This window comes from Taudactylus pleione, unplaced genomic scaffold (assembly GCF_031769625.1).
Source record: "Taudactylus pleione unplaced genomic scaffold, aTauple2 ptg000479l, whole genome shotgun sequence".
In the NCBI taxonomy this organism is placed as follows: Eukaryota; Metazoa; Chordata; class Amphibia; order Anura; family Myobatrachidae; genus Taudactylus; species Taudactylus pleione.
Genome location: NW_028284881.1, coordinates 3,117,153 through 3,135,538, shown reverse-complemented (window position 1 = coordinate 3,135,538; position 18,386 = coordinate 3,117,153). Strand labels below are relative to the sequence as shown.

Sequence of the window (18,386 nt, the reverse complement as noted above, 5' to 3'; positions counted from 1 at the left end):
TTGGAATGAAAATCTGGTAAGGTATGAAAGCAAATGACAATCAGCAATTTGCTCCCAAACGCCGGTAAATGGACAAAAACTGTACAAATTGTTTAGATCAAACATTTAACAAACTTGTCTGACGACCATTTTCATCTGTTTTCTGGCATTTAGGAGCAAATTGCTGATCATCAGTTACTCCCATACGTTACCAGATTTTCATTCCAACCAATCAACTAGTTGGATGGTTGGACAGAAAATCTTTACGTGTACCCAGCCTTAGTCATCCACAATGTAGTTGAGTTATTAAAATTGATACAGAGGCAGTTGATTCTCAATCATAAAGTGCACATGTGCATAGCAGCACTTATTAGACAACATAAAGTGCAAAGTTCAAAGATACATTCAATTTAGCAGCTGTATTTGCTATTATTCTTTAATAACAGTATTATTTCTACCAGCAAGTAATACACAGCATCAGGTGCACAGTTCAAAGACAAATTTCATTGGCAGCAGCATTTATATAAAGTTGTTTCTAAATAACAGGACATGTGTGCATTGTTTAATGGCAGAAAGTAAGTTTCACATAGCATAAAGTGCAGAGTTTAGAAACAAATTTGTTAAGCAGCAGTGTTGCATAAGGTGCATCATAAGAAAATGTCATATGGTAATATAAAACCTATTTATGTGCAAGATTCACTGTGCAGCAGCAAAAATATATAGCATCAACAGTATAATGAAAGTTTTATAGCAGGAAAGTCCTCTCAAGGTGAAGAGATACTTTGTCAGTGTGCAGCATTAACATTTGTAATAATAGTTACAACTTAGGGGCATATTCAATTAGGTGCGAAAAGTCCCGTACTTTTCGCATGCCGCACTTTTCGCCGACATCGCTGGTTTTCCAAGCGAAAAAGTATCGCGCTCGTCCCCGCTTATCCCCGTATTCAATTACAAATCAGCGAAAACGGAACTCGGCAAATTCGAAACCAGCGAAAAGTCCTGTCAGATTTGGGGAAATCAGCCTGACACCCGCCAAAAGATGCACTGCCATTGGGGATCACTATAGATACCCCTGAATAGGCCTGCTGAAGGTATTTGGAGTACTTAAATGATCTCAATAGCTGCTAATTAGCGTCTTTGTGGTGTAGAATAGCATTTAGCAGGGGGGTTTTTTGGAGAAAATAAGTAGTCTTAGCAAATTTGGGGTACATGAAAATGGGTGTTAGCATATTTTAAAGTTGCTAAAGTGAAGTTTTAAAAAAATCCACCTGCTGCAAGCACCTGCAATTTTAAAATCACCTGGGGCATACTTGGGGCCCCCCCATGGAGTCAATTTCGCTAGTTTTTGAGTTTGGCCCTCAACTTTGTACTTTTTCGCCCCCTTTTTCAAAGTCATTTTTTGGGGTGTTAAGTATCTTTTAAACTTTTTTTGACACAGGTAACCTTTGGGGACCTTTCCCAAGGTTGCGGGGTGGTTCCCGCAAGATTGGACCCCAAAACCCCAATTTTGTATTTTTTTCCAACAGCTTTCATAGGCGAATCTTTTTCGCCTATTCCAATGCATTGACTTTCCACACTGGCGAAAAGTCTTAGGAATTGAATATGGGGATATGTTTTTCGCCTGGCGAAATGACATCATCGGCGATACTTTTCCGCACAAACTGGCTTTTCGCACCTAATTGAATGCGGCCCTTAGACGTAATATTTTGTGAAAAGTATGCTGCCTATGTTTGAACACCTCAGGTACGCCAACTTTCTCTCGCCATATGGCTTAAAGACGCTAGGTTTATGAGAACATTTTTACTACAATTTAGGCAATCTGTGTCTTTACATTTATTGCTAACCTACATTTCAGAGTATATAGCTTATCTAGTGATGGTAATATACACACAATCTACAGTACATTTTGCAGTTAGTTACTTTTTGTAAACATAAATTTCCTTCACTATTTTTTACATAATTTTGGTAGTATATGGGAAGAGGGACTCGAAAAGTAATATAGAATGGGATTGAGCATGCTGTAAAAGTGAAGCAAATAGTGAAATAAAATGCAAGGTTTCAATCTGCAAAGTACCCACAGTTTCTGTACTTCATTGACTTCAATACCCAAATAGCGACTCTGACAGAAGCACTTGGTAGATAACAAACCATGAATACAATAGCGATTAACATGAGGAGCCTTGATGTTCTCCCTACCTTTCCTTTTGTGTCAATGGTATTGTCCTTTACATGTAAGGTAAAGTGAATTGTACAGTATGAGATAATCAGAAGGGAAGACAGCATAATATATACATTGCATCTTGCCATGCAGTTTGCGAATATGGGCATATGGTAAAACTTTCACATTGTGTTATGTTGTTCAGGCTATAAGTATGTAAATCTGTTATAATGTATGACTGAATTGTGAAGGTAAATATCCACAGCAGAATACAGATACATGTGCACTGCTTCACAGTAATATTATTCACTTTATGGAAAGGAAACAGGATTCTGCAGTAACGATTAAGTGCAATGAGAGGCAAGAAGAGCATGCCAGGAGCTCGGGCGACATTCAAGATGTAGAGCAACAGCCTGCAGGGAATATCACCATACAGCCAGTTTTGATGTTGCAGGTAATAATCTGCACGGAATATCACACAGAAAAGAACTACAAAGTCAGCCAGAGTTAAACTGAGCAGATACACTGAGTTTGGCTTCCACTTCTTCACATCAAGGCAGATCATCCACAGCAGTGGCAGAACTCCCAGAGACAATGGAGTCATTTGCCGCCGGGTGCCAGCCCTGAAGGGGGCACCTGGCTCCATTGTCATCCGGGTCGGCCACTGCTGAGGAGCTACATGGAGGAGCGCCAGTGATCGGCGCTCCAACTCCAGTGTCGTAACTACCCTCCTTTTGCTGGGCGCACGCTGTGTGTTACCAGCGGGCGCCCGGCTCCTCTCCCCCTCCCCCGGCGACAGCTGCAGCCGGAGCTCACTCCTGAGCTCCGGGTCCCGCAGTGCACTATGGGAATGACGTCATGACGTCACTCCCATAGTTCCGAGGAGCGGGCGCCAGGGACGGAAGGCAGCAGCACTGGAGCGGGGATTAAGATAAGTGTTATTTATTTTATTTTTTTGTGTGTGTGCGCGTGGTGCGGAGGGGGGGGCTTACTACAGGGTCATTACTGGGGGGCTGCTTACTATAGGGGCTTACTACAGGGGGCATTACTGGGGGGGTACTCACTACAGGGGGAATTACTGGGGGGTGCTCACTACAGGGGCTTACTACAGGGGGCATACTGGGGGGTACTCACTACAGGGGGCATTACTGGGGGGGTGCTCACTACAGGGGCTTACTACAGGGGGCATACTGGGGGGTGCTCACTACAGGGGCTTACTACAGGGGGCATTACTTGGGGGGTGCTCATTACAGGGGCTTACTACAGGGGGCATTACTGGGGGGGTGCTCACTACAGGGGGCATTACTGGGGGGGTGCTCACTACGGGGGGCATTACTGGGGGGTGCTCACTACAGGGGCTTACTACAGGGGGCCTTACTGGGGGGGTGCTCACTACAGGGGCATACTACAGGGGGCATTACTGGGGGGGTGCTCACTACAGGGGGCATTACTGGGGGGGTGCTCACTACAGGGGGCTTACTACTGGGGGCACTATGGGGGCTTACTACTGGGGGTCCTACAGGGGGCTTACTACTGGGGGCATTACTGGGGGGGCTCTACAGGGGGCTTACTACTGGGGGCACTATTATTATTATTTTGTTATCATTTATTTATGGCGCCACAAGTGTTCCGCAGCGCTTTACAAAGTACATAGACAAATAAGTAACCAGTGACTTACATTACAATACAGGACATGGATAATAAACATTGCTATATTAGCAACCTTTATGCCCACATAAGCAGCCAAGTGTTACTTGCCCTAGTGGGGAGTAAGATAAATTAAATTACAGTAGGCTTACATTCTTTAAGGGAGGGGTAGACAAACAGGAGTGACACAGAATGGGGTAGGAGGGGAGAAAGGAAGATGTAGCAGCAAGTTAGGATGAGAGCTGGAAGGCTTTAATGAAGCAGTGGGTGTTAAGAGCTCGTTTTTTCAGATTGTAGAGAGGTGCAGAGACTGATGGGGAGAGGGAGGGAATTCCAAAGGTGGGGAGCAGCATGGAGGCGGGAGTGGGAGGAAGTAATCAATTGGCCTGAAAGGCGGCATGTATTAAGTGAACGAAGAGGGCGGACAGAAGAGTGAATGGAGATGAGATCAGAGATGTAAATGGGAGAGGAATGGGTAAGGGCTTTGTAAGTGAGTGAGAACCTTGAACTGGGTTCTGAAAGGGAGCCAGTGGAGGGCTTGCAAAAGAGGGGAGGCAGTGAAGATGAGCCGAGCAGCAGCACTGAGCACAGATTGGAGAAGAGATGGGATTTGGGGAGGCCAGCTAGGAGAAGGTTACAGTAGTCCAATCTGGACATGACCAGTGAATGTACAAGGGTTTTGGTAGCATCCTGGGTGAGAAAGGGTCTGATCTTGGAAATATTCTTGAGATGGAAATGACAGGACTGCGAGAGGTTCTGAATGTGTGGTTTGAAGGAGTGGGAAGAGTACAGGATGACTCCAAGACAACGCACTTTGGGACTAGATGAGATAGTTATGCCATCTATAAATAAAGAAATAGTGGGACATGTTATGTGGGAGGGTGTGTGAAGACTATCAGCTCAGTCTTAGATATATTAAGTTTGAGAAATCGCTGGGACATCCAGGAAGAGATAGCAGAGAGACAGTTAGAAATACGAGTCAGTAGAGAGGGGGAAAGATCAGGTGAGGAAAGGTAGATCTGAGTATCATCAGCATAGAGCTGATAATGGAGGTCAAAAGAGCTGATGAGTTTACCTAGAGAGGACATATAGAGAGAGAGAGAATAGGAGAGGTCCAAGAACAGAACCTTGGGGAACACCTACTGTAAGAGGCTGTGGGTGGGAGGAGTCGTCATGAGAGGAAACAGAGAAGGAATGGTCAGAGAGGTAGGAGGACAGCCAGGAGAGAGCAGTGTCACGTAGACCAAGGGAGTGAAGGATATGCAGCAGTAGAGGGTGATCAACAGTGTCAAAAGCAGGAGAGAGGTCAAGGAGAATGAGCAGGGAGTAGTGGCCCTTGGATTTGGCAGCAAGGAGGTCGTTGCTGACTTTTGTGAGGGCAGTTTCAGTGGAGTGGAGAGAACGGAAGCCAGACTGAAAAGGGTCAAGGAGGGAGTGGGAGGTAAGAAATGTGATGAGGCGGTTGTAAACAATACGCTGAAGGAGTTTGGAGGCAAAAGGGAGGAGAGAGATTGGTCGGTAGTTAGAGTGAATGTTAGGATCAAGGTTAGGTTTTTTAAGAATGGGGGAGACAAGGGCATGCTTGAATGCAGAAGGAACAGTGCCAGGAGAGAGGGAGAGATTAAGGAGATGGACAAGATGGGAGCAGGCAGAAGGAGAGAGGTAGCGGAGGAGGCTGGAGGATATAGGGTCGAGGGGAGAGGTGGAAGGGGTGGGAGGACTGGATAAGGGCCTTAACTTCCTCTAGAGTCACAGGGGAGAAGGATGATCCGGGAAAGGAGGAGATGGAGAGCTGGGGGACTGGTTGGATATGATGTCCTGACGTATGGAATCAATTTTAGATGTGAAATAGGTAGCAAAGTCAGTGGCAGATTGCAAGGAGGGAAACGAGGAGGGGGTGGGCAGAGGAGAGAGTTGAAGGTGGAAAAGAGATGCTGGGGATTTGAGGACAGGCAAGAGATGAGATTCTTGAAATATGACTGTTTAGAGAGGGAAAGGCCAGCACTGTAGGATGACAGCAAAAATTTTAAATGGAGAAAATCTGCCTGAGAGCGTGATATTCTTCTCTGTCGCTCGGCAGTTCGTGAACATTTTTGCAGGTTCTGGTGCATTTGGAATGCCAGGGTTTAGGTGTGGATTTTGCAGGGTGAGTAGTGATCGCCAACAGAGTCAAGAGCAGAAGGGAGGCATTGTATAGGGAAGCAGCTTGTTTAGCGCAGGAGAAAGAGAGGATAGGGGAGAGAAGTGAGTCAAGTAGGGAAGAAAAGAAAGCAGTGTCGATAGCTTCAATGTTATGCTTAGTGATGGTGGCTTTTGGAGGTAGAGGAGGGGAAGGAGAGAGGGATAGGTTAAAAGAGAGGAGGTGATGGTCAGAGAGGGGGAATGGGGAATTGGAGTAGGCAGAAATATCACAACGGTGAGTAAATACCAGATCAAGCAAATGCCCACTCGCATGGGAGGGTGAGGAGGTCCATTGGGAGAGGCCAAATGAGGAAGTGAGGGTGAGTAGTTTGGCGGCAGCAGATTCTGTGGGGATATCAATAGGAATATTGAAGTCACCGAGGATAATAGAGGGAAGGTCTGAGGAGAGAAAGTGAGTGAGCCAGGAAGCAAAGTTGTCAAGGAACTTGGAGGGAGGACCAGGGGGACGGTAGATGACAGCTACTCTGAGGTATACTGGTCGGAAGTGGCGTATAGCATGAAACTTCAAATGTGGAGAATATAAGGGATGGTTCTGATGGTATATGTTGGTATGAGTAACCAGGGGATAGAAGGACCCCAACACTATGGGGGCTTACTACTGGGGGCCCTACAGGGGGCTTACTACTGGGGGCATTACAGGGGGCTTACTACTGGGGGCACTATCGGGAGCACTACAACTGGGGGCATTTCAAGGGACATTACAACTGGGGTACTGCAGGGAGCATTACTACTGGGGGCACTACAAGGGCATTACAACTTGGGGGCACTGCATAGGGGGACAACTACTGGAGGTACCGCATAGGGGGTCATTACTGGGGGGGCACTACATAGGTGGGCACTGCATATGGGGACCTCCACAGAGGGCACTGCATAGGGGGCCACTACTGGGGGAACTGCATAGGGGGGCAGCGGCAGCTGGCATAGGTGTTGGGGGTTGGTTAACTTTAATTGGGGGGGGCAACATTTATCTTGCCTCCGGGCACCTGGGATGAAGTTACCCACTGATCCACAGTCCAAGAAAATTACCGACCATGCCAAGGATGAACTCCATGACTAGAATAGGAGGAAGAATAAGATCTAACATGGGTTCCTCAAAAGCACAGCAGCTGCTATTCATAGTGTAGATTGTCTGTTCTTATTGTATAAACTTTCTCCATATAATGTATTCAGAAACTGATGCACACTTATATGCATCAGAATAATGTGATCAAGTGGAGTTTATTTTTTTTGGGGGGGGGAATGCAAAGTGTTTGCTTGGAAGTTTAGTGATGTTTAAAACAAAAATGTAAATATTAATCTTGATATCTTGATCCTTATTGCGTGCAGTGGTTAAACTTCGGTTTATGTTAATGTAAGACACAACAGGGCTCATTTTGCATTTTTTACACACATTTTCATACTGTCATTGGTCTGAGTCAGTTGTGTGTTCCTGCTATCTGTGTCAGTTATGATTTTGCCATCAGAGCCAGCACCTGTGGGCATCTTACTGACAAGTATCCATCACAGACCTTTATTAATATGACTTTAAGATTAAGGTGTAGGAAACGGTCCCAAATCCCATAATGTACGTACTGATGTCTTAGGAAAGCTCTGCAGCATCCTTCCTGTCCCAGGCATATGTGGAAATCAAGCATACTGTGCACATTGTGACTATTAAAGGTTATCACACTGTGCAAAAACTTCTAGGTTATTGTGCTTTTATGCCTTGATCTTGCAGTCCTATACTATTTCTCGATTAATCGTGTGCAGAAATTGACTTCATTCTTGACTATAACTCTGGATTATGCCTAAATTATATTCAGGATATGCTAATCTGCTTGTCTATGTACCAAATCTCTTGACTATATCAACTGTTCCAGTCATCTCTGTGGCTACCAATGGGATATTTCCCTGCACACTAACCATCAGCCTCATAGCTGTACATAGCCAGATAACTGAGCCTTTCCTTATGGATCTTGCTGATGCCTCTGGTACTCCCACTGTATTTGTCTGGTTCAAGCGATACATACTCTTCAGGTAGAACTAGTGCTTAGGTAGCTCTTTGGTATTACAACACCAACAAAAATTTATATTACATTTAATTTGGTTTATTCTCACTCACAATCACTTTTTGTTTGATGGTGTCCATTTTTTACAGGTGATGAGGACAGCCATGGGGACCTGGTTCGTGCCATGCTATGCTAATCTATACACTGGGACGTTTGAAGACCAACACATGTGCGGCAGTGACTTTGGTGCAAATCTGGTCATACATGGCTGTTAGATAGGTGATTTGTTCATTATTTGGGCTGGTGGTGAAGACCTTGCACTTTCTTTTATTAATCACCTTAATAACAGTGATTATAATTTTAAATCACTATCATACTTTAATTTTTTTACCTAAATCTCAGCCTTACTATAGATAATGATTTCATCATTTTTTTCCACATATAGGAAGAAGGTGGACACTAACAACTTCACTATAATAGTGCAAAACACAAACCATGGCGCAACAATATACGGATCAACTCATGAGATTGAAAAGAAATTGTAGCCATGATTTGACAATTCAACAACAATCTGATGAGATGAATAATAATTTTGTGGAAATAAGTTATCCTTTGACCTTTCTTGAGAAGGCACACACTGAAGTATGTTCTATGGAGAGGGATAATCTTCTGAGGTTATCCATTAGGAATGAATATAAGAACAGGTTTTTTTTTATCAGGATCAGGAAGATCCAGACAAAATGTGTAATTTGCCATTCATCTGTAAATATAATAGTTCTTCTTTCTGCTGGTATATTTAGGAAACTAAATAATCTCCTTTCTTCACTGGTTTGGGCGAATCGTCATTCTTGTATTAGTTTAGATGCTTTTACTAGGACTAGATCTGCCAGAGGTCTTGGATTGCTGAATTTCAAATATTATTTTGCAGCTCATATAGTACATCTGTGGATATGGCTTCAGGACTTGTCTAGTGATGCTTTGCATGTTCTTTTAGTATCTCAGTCATACCCTGGGTTTACTCCTTTTGATAACGACCACACTAAGCAACCGCACCCATGAGTTGTTACTGCACTACCATTAGAAGGTACTGGACCATCCTCACTACAACCTTGACCTGGCACCGAGTGATTTCTATCTCTTTGGACCATTCAAGAAGCAGGTGATACGCAACTGACAGTGAAGTTCAGCAAGTCGTCATGTCAGGTGCTTGACACTGATTTCTTCTATACCAGGATAGATGCCTCAGTGTACCACTGGAGCAAATGCTTAGATAAGTATGGGGACATTGTGGAAAAATAATCTGTACCAAGGCCATACTATTGATTATACGTATATGTACGAGTTGAATATATTTATGCAATGAGAGGTCTTGTTATCTTATTTAATGAACCACCCTCATATTATATTTAGTTTAATTTCGCTAACTAGGGCTTGTAAGGGTAATATATCTCAAACGTTTCCATCTGCATTTGTTAAGATTGCAAAATCGGCAACAATTTCTGATATGGCTCATAAAGAAAGTTCGATCTTCATATTCCTTATTGTATATTTATTGCATATTTTGCATACTAGTAATATTATTATATTCAAAAAAATCTTTTCATACATATTTTGGACCCATTAGACTCCATTTTTAATGCTGCAGTTTTGTTGTTTTAAATAATTGTCTACTAAGGCTGTAATTATTTCCTAATTGAAGCTGGTCTATTACTAGTGATAAAAGCAGGAAAACAAGATGGCGTTTGAAACAGCATTTTGTTTTGTATGTGTGTTCAATTTTAATATTTCAAACACAGACATGTTATACGATAGATTTCAACTAAGAATTTGTCCTTGCAGGAGAAATTCTGCTGTGTGAACTTATTAGTAAGATAAGGTATATAAGGGGAATATAGAATGCCATTGTGTATTCATAACAAATATTTTATTATGTATCATGTTCAAGGTTGTGAATGCACTTATGATAAAATGTTAAGGCTTTACATGCTAAGAGATGAAGTTATTTTTACTGAGTATAATACTGCCATCTAGTTACAATATATTATTCTTAATATTATTAATATATGTTATTTTGAAATTGATAATCCAAAATTTGACACAAGTGTAGTGCTAGTTTCTTTGTCTGTATACTAAATGATGTTAATTATGAGTGGTATAAAATGTTGCAATTAATCCAAAAATAATGGAGTGTAATGGAAGCACAAATCTGATGTTTTAGTACATTCAGCTTCCGGCAAGAGCCATTTTGGATTTATTCTCTTTGAAGACTGTTTTGCTGTGACTTGGAGGTGGTTATATAGATATTTAAGATTAACTTTTTCACTAGCACCAACCAAATGATTAGGATACACCCCTTTGATGGGAAGAAACATGTTAGAGTTCCTGTAGACAAAAGTGATTGGACACCCCCGCGCAAGTGAAATGCATACCATGCATACGAGTTCCAAATGGCCACTAATGTGGCGGTTTCAACAAGAACTCTTCTTAGGGAGGCCCATACACTTACAGTTCTACAGAAACAACACATGCTTTTATCAGGAAGACAATGCCACCTGTCATGTTTCCAAGGCGACGCTGGACTGGTATACAGAAAATTCAGTAACCCGGATGGACTGGTAAGCTCAGAGTCCAGAGCTTAACCTCACTGAGAACATCTGGGATGAATTGGAGCGACAGGTGTATTCTAGGCTGACTCGACCTTCAGTGTCACAGATGGTCACTGTACTTAAGGAGGAATGGCAAAACATACTGCCTGCTGTTGTCCAGGAACTTGTGGGCAGTTTTCCAAGAAGGGTGTCTGCAGTAATTACTGCATGTGGTGGACCTACAAAGTACTGACGTCAATAAAAACTTATTGATGTATTTGCTGTCAGTGTCCAATCACTTTTGTCTACATAGTGTATTTGGTGTTTTTTTTTGAAGAACCCCATCACAAGCTTTGACTACAGCACCGGACCTATTGCTGGATTTATAAATGGTCCCTTGGTGGCTTAATTAGGATGCAGTACCGGGGTTAGACAGGCTGGCAGCTACTACTTGGCTCTGGCATTGAGCTTGGAGTGGCAAAGTAGCAGGTTGCCCTTGTGTAACAAAGAACTAGCCTGAGCAACAGGTGCAGCTGGGATGCAAACCGTTACTATCTACATCACACTATTCACGAGGAGATCCTGGCCCCACACAGTTAGTTGATGGTGGTTCCTACACATTGCCCTACTTTCCACTATTTGGATCATTCATAAAACTGGAAGAGCCTGATATCATGATGCTTGAGTTGAACCCGCCCTTGCTTAGGAGCATATTCAATTGTGTGCAAGAATAGAAAAAAACCTGCACCTGCAAGGTTTTTCCTGCAGGTGCGGGTTTTTTGCAATTGAAAAATATGCAGATTTTTTCTTTTTTAACGCGCAGGGAGAATTAAAAGCACGCACTTCCAGAGCAAGTGTGCTTTTTTTCTTTAATCGATAATTTTAGGAAAAAACAGCGGGACTTGCTCTGGCACCCCGGCGGAACCCCCCATTTGTACTCTATTTAAGCAATTGCAAGTTGTAAGCCTAGGTCCAACCCAGACTGAAGGAACGCCAAAATTCTAGAAACACAAAACGCTTGAGGATCTTAGTTTCTGGACTCACACCATTGAAAATAAGTATGCCACACTCTGTGGTAAATTCTGGTGGAAGCAGGCTTGTGCGTCTGTAGCATTGTGCTGATGACTGAGCTGGAAAAATCCCGGGACCTTAAGACAGATGTCTCAAGAGCCACACCGTCAAAGACAGACGACCCAGATCCGAGTAAAGGCAGGGTCCCTGAGACAACAGGTCCCGATGTTGAGGCAGAAGAAACGGAACGTCGATGGATAGGCCCCAAAGATCGGAGTACCAAGGACGTCTGGGCCAAGCCGGAGCCACCAGCAGAAGCGTGCCGCTGTCCTGTTTGAATTTCAGAAGGACCCGAGGCAGCAGGGATATGGAAAGGAATAGATACGCCAGCAGAAATGTCCATTTCACTGACAGCGCGTCCACCAGGCTTGCGCGGCGTCTCTTGTCCTGGACCCGTACACAGGCAACTTGCGATTGTGACGGGAGGCCATGAGGTCCACCTCCGGCAGTCCACACCTGTCCACAAGTAGTTGAAATACCTCTGGGTGAAGGGACCATTCCCCGGGATGCATGTCGTGACAGCTGAGGAAGTCCACTTCTCAATTGAGAACTCCTGGAATGAAGACTGCCGAGATGGCTGGAAGGTGGCACTCCCCCCAATACAGGATGTGTGACATCTCTGACATTGCTGCTCGACTGCGAGTCCCCCTTTGACGGATGATGTACGCCACCGTGGTGGCGTTGTCGGACTGAACTTGCACTGCCTTGAAGAGCGTGACCAGATTACTGGAAGGTCCTGTACATGGCCCGAAGTTCCAGAATATTGATAGGAAGAACGGCTTCTTCCGCCATCCAACGGCCCTGAAGTGAAAGTGGACCCGACACTGCCCCCCAAACCCGGAGACTGGCATCTGTCATGACCAGAACCCAGTCCAAGATCCAAAAGGGGCGACCCTTGCTGAGATGAGATGTCTGAAGCCACCAAGCCAGCGACAGGCGCACCTCCGGAGATAACACCAGCATCTGAGTCCTGATCTGCTGTGGTAATCCATTCCATTTGGATAGGATCAGCCCCTGAAGGGGCCGGGAATGAAACTGGGCATACTCCACCATGTCAAATGTCGACACCATGTACCCAGAACTCATTGCCGAGTGAACGAACACCTGGGAACTCATCAGACTACTGCTCACTCGTAGTTGTAGGGAGGAAATCTTGTCTGGAGTCAGAAAGATCCTTTGCTGACGAGAGTCTAGAAGGGCTCCCAAATGAACCATCCTCTGTGACGGAATAAGGGAGGACTTCTTCCAGTTTATCAGTCACCCGTGCGCTTGCAGACAAGCGATCGTCGGGTGCAGATGTTGCAAAAGTACCTCCGGAGAGCCTGCCAGCAATAGGAGGTCGTCCTGATACGGCAGAAGCCGTATACCCTGGCTGCGCAGATGGGCAGCCATGACAGCCATAATTTTGGTGAACACCCTTGAAGCTGTGGAAAGGCCAAAGGACAGAGCCTGAAACTGGAAGTGAAGCTGACGTATAGCAAACCTCAGATACCGCTGGTGTGAAGGTGCTATAGGAACATGGAGGTAGGCGTCCTGGATGTCCAGGGAGACCATATAATCCCCCGGTTCCATAGCCAGAATGATGGAGTGCAAAGTTTCCATCCTGAATGTGGGTTTCCCACTTTTTGCAATGACTTGCAGGAAACGGATAACTAGATGCTAAACGTTTCTGCGGCTGGAACCTCTTACTAGGCGATTGCCAGGCCTCCGCCATATGATCAGTCAGCTGGTCAGAGAGAGGAAAAACAGCCTTTGCCTGCTTAAAATTTGGATACTTGGACTTAGGGGCCGGGGCCTCATCCTCTATATCAAGAATGGACCACACCGCCTGCACATTAATGGAAGATGTCGTCTCCACTTACCGGGCAGGGGAATCCGAATCAAAGTCCGCAGAATGGGATGACCTAACAGTGCGTTTTGATGCCTTCTGAGACTTGTCACTACGCAACATAGTTTGAAAGACTGAAGATGAGGCCGCCAAACTCTGGACTGAACTGGAGAACACATCCACCCATGGTGGTTGACCCGCCTGCGGGAGACCCTGGAAGGGAATGATGGACTGCTGCGTCACCGGAGGCTGAATATACATAGGGAACCCCGTATATGGATAACAGTCAGAGGCCCAGGGGGAAACTGCAATAATTGTGGTATACCCGGAGAAGGGGTGATGGCTGTACGGGGTAACCCCCTATGGGGGAAGAGCATTCAGGACTGCCAGGCAGTCCGCGATGGAAGCCAGCACCTGAGAAACACCGCCCAAGGAGGATCCTGTCCCAAGGTTGGGGGGTTAGAGGGACCAGGTAACTGACGACACCTCACACATCCTGTGATAATTCCTCCATATTCGCCCCTGCAGCGTAGCGTCTGCAGGACAGCAGAGTGGGAGCCGTAGAGCACTCAACTTCCTCATCAGACATGCTATATATATCTGTGTATATATATTTTATCAACACAATATGGAAGCTCAGTGTTTACTCTTGGTGCACCCACAAGCATGCAGCACACAAGCCCACAAATATGGCACCGTGTACATGAATTTATATAAGTGAGATCCAAGCGAAGCCCTTCCCACACACACCTGTCAGGGCCGTAGGAGAAGGAAAGGGATAGTCATAGACTGACAGTAAGTAGAAATAAATCACAGTCAGCACTAGCAAAAGTCACATACAATGTAGAAAGATACTCACTGCACCTTGTCACTACAATCAACCGCCCAGATTCAGTGTCTGGGAGGGCTATAGTGCTGGGTACACAGGGGGACCGACCGCACACTGCCTGCAAGATCTGCGCTGCCACTGGAGAGAAGATGGCCGCCGGAGACCTCAGAGGAGGAGTGGCCGCAGGAGGAAGCAACTTAGCATCGCCAGACCTAACCGGAAAGGCGCGCTGAGCTGAGGGGAGGAGCTGCTAAACAGGGAAGGCTGCCTCCCCTGGCTAGCAATTAACCCCACGCATGCTGGCTCCCGCATAATACCCTGGTGGTCTAGTGGTCCCGTGGGGTATGCCTCCAGAGAGGGGAAGCCAGTAGCCACTGCTAATGCCTCCGGTCCGTCCCCAGAGACCGGATGCATGCGACTGCATAGACACGCGGGTCACCGCAAGCAGTGACCCGCGTCTTACCTTATCCCCGGTGCTTCGGCAGCAGTCGTGGGAGAGCCCAGAGCCCATGCTAGTACAAACTCTGGAGTCCCGCCGCGATCCCCAGATCTGTACTGGCGTTGCGGCACCAACGGAGTGTACGAGCGTCAGCTTGGACGTCCAATGGACAGTCTGATGCTGCCGCTCTGAAGAGTCACTAAAAAAAATGTAATAAAAAAACTCTATAAAGCTTAGGGGCTGCTAAACAGCCCCCCTGCGCTAAGGTGACCCGACTCCGGCCGGGCACCAACTAAAACTGAGGTGCCTGTGGCTGGGGCGGAGTATAGAGGAGGATGGACCCAGTGCATCCTGGGAGCAGCAAAAGCTTTAAATGCGTGGTGCCCGTGGATCCAGATCCAGCTATACCCCAAGGTCAACCCTGTGGAACCCCTATGGACCCTGAAGTAGAAAATTTGATTTGGTCCTGGACAACAAATCCGTGGCATTCCTATAAGTAACCCAAAGCACCTCGGGGTGCCACGGCACCCAGTTTGGTAACCACTGGTCTAACCTCTACCAAGGTTAATGCTAAGTCCCAAATGTAATAGCCTACGATTTGGGGGCACCGCTGCAATTTTACAGTATAGCTGCTACAGTAGATTTACCTGGTTTTGCCTTAAAACTACTTGTCGCTTTAAATCTAATCAAATCTCAGAAAAATCTTATGGTGAGCATCAGGGCCGTAGCTATGGTGGTGCGGTCGGTGCCTCCGCACAGAGTGCAATAGCGCTGAGGGCGGAACACTGGTCGTCCACCACTTCATGATTCTATCTTCTTTAATCTGGCATCGGTCGGCCGCGGCGCCCAGCACAGAGGAGTCAGACAGCGGCAGCCTCCCCACCTCCTTCTGACTTCCCGGCAAGCTATTGGGACGGGAAAGACGTCATGACGTCTCCCCGCCCAAGACTCCACAGTTCAGTGAGGAGCTGCTGGCTGCTGTGTGTTGTCGGGTGGGGCTGGCTGGCAGGGAGCGGCACGGTGTGGCGCTGTGTGCACTGGCAGAGTCTGTGGAGTGTGGACACTAGACTGGATGACAGGACGGAGGACCTGCCAGGTGAGATCCAGTCCATACAGAGACTGGGGCAGCAGTATCATTCCAAGAGCAGTGGCCCCACCCTAAGCTGGGTTGTGCTGCTGAATGATGATTAAAGACTATGTATTCAGAAAAAAAAAAAAATTATATACAGTATATAGAAATATGTATATATGTGTAGTATATACATATATAAACTTACATTACATATATATGTACGTATATATAGTAGAAGAAAATACTGTGGCATTCCAAGCAGGGCTGTAACTAGGGTAGAGCGACATGTGCCAGGGCAGGGGGCACTGTTTGAGCCTGCCAATTTTCTGTTTATAATCCTCACTTGTAGCTTCCTCTTCTTTTATCTGCAGCATCTCATGGCCTCCCCTATCTTTTCCCTGGCCCTTCCTCATGAAGCCTTGGGACTTTTTCAGGTGCACTATCTTAGGTCCATATTTAAAAAATGGGGGGGGGGGGGCGCAATGTTCTCTCTGGCACAGGGCACCAAAATGTCTAGTTACGGCTCTGGTTATAGGAGCGCTATAGTATGGATGGTGTAACCGATGGTGGTGCATAAGGATGTACCAATCTGTATCACAGCGTGCTAGCTGGCCAGCCACGCCCTCGCTCCACCCCCCAAATGCCGCAGCATGTCAATCATGCTGCAGCTTGGGGAATGGTACAGACCCCAAAATATCACAGATGTACGCAAACCATCGGGTTTACGTACATCTCTGAATCAGGCCCCGATTTCGCAACCAGCTCAGCAACACGCCCACAACACTTCCATAACACGCCCATAAGACTGACCATCTTTGTGCATATAAATAGCCACCTCCAATACATTTTTGGCACCGTGCGGCTCAATCGCAACTGCGCCCACACAGTGGAACGCATGCAGTGTTCGAGTTTTTACCAACAAATCACTCAACTCTGTGAACATTGGCATTGTGTGCGACTCATCAAAGGGTCTACCTTCGGAAACAGTATTATTATTATTATCCTTTATTTATATGGCGCCACAAGGGTTCCGCAGCGCCTTACAAAGTACAGAAACAAATGAGCACACAAGACAACAGTTATTAACAGTACAGACAATGCAGGACAAGTACATGATTTATAAATAATGCTGCATAACACCTAAATAAGCAGCAGGGTGTCAGTAAGCAGTTTTAGGCACCATTGTAAATGAAAGTAAAAGTAAGGCAAGAAGAAGCACGTGAGGAAAGAGGGCCCTGCTTGTGAGAGCTTACATTCTGAGGGGAGGGTCAGACAAACAGGGGTGACACAGATGGGCTAGATAGTGAGGAAAGAGCATAGAGTAGTGGGTTAGGATGAGCGCTGGATAGCATTGAGGAAGAAATGGGTCTTGAGGGCCCAGTTGAAGATTAAAAGCCAGGAAGCCAAGTGATGGAGGAATATTGCAGGAGCAGTGGTGTCAGAGGGGTATAGCCAGGGTTTGGTGATGGCAAGGAGAATCAAGGTATTGCAGATGAAGTGCTCATGAACAGGGACCAGTTAATTATAGACAAAACTGGCTTTCCAGAGGGAACAGGAGAGAGGGACAGAGTTAAGAGGCGAGAGGAGAATTAGATTATTAGGGTTGATGTAGTGTGGAGGTGATATTGATCTAGAGAAGGAGGATAAGGAGTGTGGGGTTATGTGGCTGGCTTCTGAATGAGGAAGGATGACAGCAGGTGATGGGTAAGGTGGAGGTTTAGTGTGGTGTGGGGGGGGAGAAGGATAGTTATCTTGGAGAAAAGAGAGGGTGCAGGGTTTAGTGGTGGTGCAGCAGGACCATGGTGGAAGAGTAGTGAATAATACTGGAGTTGTAGGAGATGCAGTTGAGAGACTTATATGTGATGAAGAGAGACAGAGGAGGGGGAGAATGTAGAGGGGACTATGGATGGAGAAAAGAGGTGAAAACTGGTGGTAGAGGAGAAAATAATGTAGCAGCTGAGTGAGGGAGGAGTAGAATAAAAGAGACATTGTGTAGATGAGGCAGTCGGGGGGGAAATCAGTAGTAGTGATGTGGGAGCAGTACAGGTCAAAGGTCAAAATCAGATAAAAGGAAGAACAGTGCTGGAAGATGTAAAGGCACAACTGCAAAAGTATATTATAAACAAAAAAGGAGTATAGAGCTGTTAAAGTAGCAAGACTTGAGAATTAGTCAAAAGTATGTATATATATATATATATAAATACGTGTGAAACAATGGTAAGTACTACAGTGGTATTGGAATGATTTAAACAAAGTAGAGAGGAGAAGCAAACATACAAGTATTAAATGTTCAGTAAGCAGGTGGTTGCTTGCAATGCTGAAGCAGGGTGTTGGCAAAAGGTGTGTCCAGGTTATAATGGAAGCTGGTTGCTGAGTAGCAGGGTTTCCAGAAGCTCAGAAGATCCTTTTTTTTTTTTTTTTTCCAAGTTATAGAGTTCTTTTAAAATGTTGTCCCCCTGTCTTCCTCCTGTTTAACTCCTGACTAACTCTTTAAGTTATGCTGTACATGTAGTCCCACTTAGAAAAAAATCCACTTTGAAATAAAACCTAGCAGCCTTGTACAAGCCTAAAGCCTAGTGACCTACTGA

The 18,386-nt window shown here is 45.6% G+C and overlaps 1 pseudogene; it reads right to left on the bottom strand.

Moving 5' to 3' along the window:
• Nucleotides 1–1,924: 1,924 nt before the first annotated feature.
• LOC148502915 (hydroxycarboxylic acid receptor 2-like) lies at nucleotides 1,925–7,103 on the bottom strand (annotated as a pseudogene).
• Nucleotides 7,104–18,386: the final 11,283 nt, after the last annotated feature.